This window comes from Pygoscelis adeliae, unplaced genomic scaffold (genome assembly GCF_000699105.1).
Source record: "Pygoscelis adeliae isolate BGI_AS28 unplaced genomic scaffold, ASM69910v1 Scaffold45, whole genome shotgun sequence".
Taxonomy (NCBI): Eukaryota; Metazoa; Chordata; class Aves; order Sphenisciformes; family Spheniscidae; genus Pygoscelis; species Pygoscelis adeliae.
The window spans coordinates 10,459,445-10,463,520 of record NW_008825114.1 but is presented as its reverse complement, the minus strand read 5'-3'; the positions used below and the strand labels follow the sequence as shown (position 1 = coordinate 10,463,520).

General features: G+C 38.5%; 1 protein-coding gene across 1 annotated transcript in view; it reads right to left on the bottom strand.

The window, feature by feature from the left end:
* Positions 1 to 4,076, bottom strand: part of VPS13A (vacuolar protein sorting 13 homolog A (S. cerevisiae)) — a 106,335-nt gene that overhangs the window by 8,482 nt on the left and 93,777 nt on the right.

Here is a 4,076-nt window from a genome sequence, read left to right as displayed (position 1 = left end):
CCTTTTCCGCCAGGCAGCTTTCCAGCCACTCTTCCCCAAGCCTGTAGCGCTGCATGGGGTTGTTGTGGCCGAAGTGCAGGACCCGGCACTTGGCCTTGTTGAATCTCATACAGTTGGCCTCGGCCCATCGATGCAGCCTGTCCAGGTCCCTCTGCAGAGCCTTCCTACCCTCGAGCAGATCAACACTGCCGCCCAACTTGCTGTCATCTGCAAACTGACTGAGGGAGCACTCGATCCCCTCATCCAGATCAGTGATGAAGATATTGAACAGAACTAGCCCCAATACTGAGCCCTGGGGAACACCGCTCGTGACCGGCCGCCAACTGGATTGAACTCCATTCACCACAACTGTCTGGGCCCGGCCGTCCAGCCAGTTTTTTACCCAGCGCAGAGTACACCTGTCTAAGCCGTGAGCCGCCAGCTTCTCTAGGAGAATGCTGTGGAAAACAGTGATCAACAGCATTGATCAATCATTGTTTGTTCAATATTAGTTTCACCACTGTAAGAAAACAAATACTATTTTTTAAAACACAACTTCTGTATTTCAAATTAAAAAAGGTTTAATAACCTCATTACTTTAGCATATGTTATGGTTCATTGACTAGACATGGAAATTGAATGAATCTATTGAAAAAAGACACTCTAGCAGCTGTAAAATATGAAGTAATCCAAGCAAAAATTCCCTCTTCTGCAAATTATTCTTACTTGTAGTACAAATGCTTAGGTGTCACTGCAATAATCGAACAATAGATATGATCATTTGTGCAGAGATGGATCTGCAAATATGCTCAGTGCCTTAAAAGGGGCATCTCTGCATTTGGAAAGATTTCTAATCACACCACATGCTCCTAAATTTATTGAGGAGCAAGCACAGAGGCCTTTCACAAAGTTAGAAATGAAACACAGCAGAGCATAGGTAGCGGAGACAAGATTTAAAAATCTATGATCCTTCTGGTTATAGTTCTAAAAAATACTAGTAGTAGATGTGATACAAAAGTCAGAATGTTTGATATCCTTCTTGAACTCATCTCAACTGAAACACCATGTAAAAAAAAAAAATACTGTAAAGACCGTTACTACCTAAAAAGTGGTTATAAATCTGTTACTCTTCTCTCTTGATGTTCAGATTAACTTGAAGTTTTCAGATGGATTTTAGATTGCCATTGTATTTCCATATGAACTGATTACTGTCCAAATATGTAACTTCTGAAGGCAATTCACTGTTGTTGCTAGAAACTCCAATATTGAATGTATCTTTTAGCTAAAATTATAAGGTGATTCCTTCAAAAGCTGTAGAATTACTACTTTCAGCAGGCTAACCTGGTATTACATATCCAACCTTCCTCACAGAAACATTTAACAATTCTAGGCAGTACCCGGGTCACTTGTCAGATCTAGCTTGAATGTGTGTGAAAAAAGGGGAAAAATTGTTAAATAAAGAAAAAAATAACATGTAAAACATTCCTTTTTCTGCCACGCAAAATCCTCTCCTCATCCTTTATTAATAAGAACTAATGTTAATCCTTCATTGCCTACTCCCTCATTCCAGTTATCCTAATGTGCAATGTCATTCTATAAAAAGCAAAGCTTTTGTCCATGATGTGTTAGTGCCTGATTCCAAGATTCCATTCACCCATGCTGAACAGCAGCTCTGAAATCAACGTGGTTTTGTTCAAATCAGCAGAAACTTGTGGTCAAGGTTAACATTTCAATCCAAGGCCACAGTATGCAGGATAGTAAAAATAAGGACAGCAGCTTTCTTTCAGAACACAAAGTTTCTACTTCACAACAGAAATATAATTTGCCTATGCTGACTGGCAGAATTATCTTGGTCAATTTTTGATCTGAATGCCAAGAGAATTCATTTGATGAGCTGAAGGGAGAAACCATACTGATCTACGCTTTCATTATGACGACCACATCTAGATGTTTTTTTGTGTTTCCCGCCAATACAACCAAAGTTCTTTGATTTGTAGCATCTGAAGCGATTACTGTATCAGCGGGGAAATGGGAAAATATTTCAATTTTCTTTTCTGTATTCTCTGTCAGCAAACAAGCTGGTGTATGCTTTGCCTAGGACACTTCTAGTTTTTACTTGCTTTTGCACCATACACAAGCATTTATGCTTCAATCACAAACAAGCTAAAATGAAACTGAGTCACACAAGCTTCCATTTTCTTCTGAAACAATTGGTGTTAGCTAGTCCCAGCCAGCTTCCTGTACATATATACAAGTCCTCTATTCGGGGATGGGCAATGGCTATGTAATAATATCCAAATGTTGCACATTTAAGTGGTAAGGATCCTGCTCTTTCCTTTAACCTAGGCACAACAGGTTTTCCAAAGGAGGATGGATAATGACATCTGTGGACTCAGTTAAGGGCACAGCAAACTAGATGGCATGCATGAATGGATGCCTGGTAAGGGTCAGGACAACATCGAACAACAATGAAGTTACTTTGAACTTTGGAAAGAATTTCTCCCTATAATTTTGTGAAGCCAAACCTCAGTTTTAGAGTACTTCATGATATGGATGTTCATGTTTTGATCTGAATCCAAAAGGAGAGAAAGGAGGAGTATGACACACTTTTCCCACTCCTCCAATGTTCTTCCTGGCAGACTGGAGTTTGAATACTAAGGAACAAGGGTCTGTTCAATCCATTCCAGCATTCTGCCACCTGATCAGAAGCTTACCTCATGACCAAAAAAGGATCACTGAACTGAAAGCTGAACACCTCCAATACACTAGGATACAGTACTGAAGCAGGGCTTTGAAGGATTGTCTTCTCTACAAGCTTACCTACACTGCAGCAAAGTTGGGCAGCAACCTTACACATCACTGTAAAAGAGCCCTCACAAACGCATACAGTGTGAAGGCAAATTAAAAATAAAAAAAAGGGTTTGAATTTATTTTGTTTTTGTATAGGCACTGAGCTGTGACACAGAGAACTCCACTGATTTCATGGTGCAAGTGTTAATGACTGATTTTCATAAGCATGAGACTAGCCTATCTTTCAGCTTTATTCCCTGGCAGGGCAAAGACCAGTGATTTCTGGCAGGTCTACAGCTTCTGTAAAGAACTAATAACAACAACAGGGAGGCTATTAAATGAGCCCAGAAACTGCCTATAGTATCGCTCCACACTGACTTAAGTCTACAGAGCCTCTTGAGAAAACAAAAAGACAAAAGAACCCTGATCAAAAGGTATGTACTGGATAACATCAAAGATAAAGAGCGCAGCCAGTTCTTCACCTCAGCAAGGAGGAAGCATATAAATTCAAGTTACCATTGTACAAGTCACTAAAAGAGTAATACTAAACAGTTGGGATAAAGCTGAATCATCAACTTGTTCTGTAGCTGACAGCAGAAGACTTGGCAACCTGAGCTGAAAGGATGGCTCTTAGTCCTGGAGTTTTCAGCAACAGTACTGGACTTCAAATTCAATTCACCAGTGAAAAAGCGGGGGAAAAAATTGCACAGCCAAAAGTTAAACTATTAAAATACATTAAACTGAAGGGGAAAAAAAAAGCACATTTGAAAAGATGGTCTGTATTTTTTGATATGTTACTTTAAATCCCTAAAGAAAATAATCTCTAAATTGGTTTTTTTTGCATTTTTGGTGCCTTAAAGAGCATCAGTTTCGGCTAGTTAGCTATTATAGTTTTCACAGGTTCTGGTTCCATGACTTAGAGAGAAATTAAATCCTAATATCCCAGGTGATACATTTTTTTGTTATCCTAAATCCAAATTATTTCTTTTCCCAGTGTGTATTCAGGGGAAGCTAGACTCAAGACAGAAACAAATAAAATACTTGTACAAAATTACTACATTTTTTATGAATATAAGAACTTCAAAAATAGAACTATACTTCATGAAAGAGACAAAAATAATCAAAGGTATATAATCATATTTGCCAACTACACTGGCAAATTATTTTACTGGGGTTTTTTTTTTGTGTTTGTTTTTGTTGTTTTAGTTAGCATTCTACAACCTTGCAATCTACTGAGTAAAGAAAGAACTCTTTTTAGTTATATTGCAGTGGAACTTGAATTAGTGATACCTGACCCAAAAGTACTA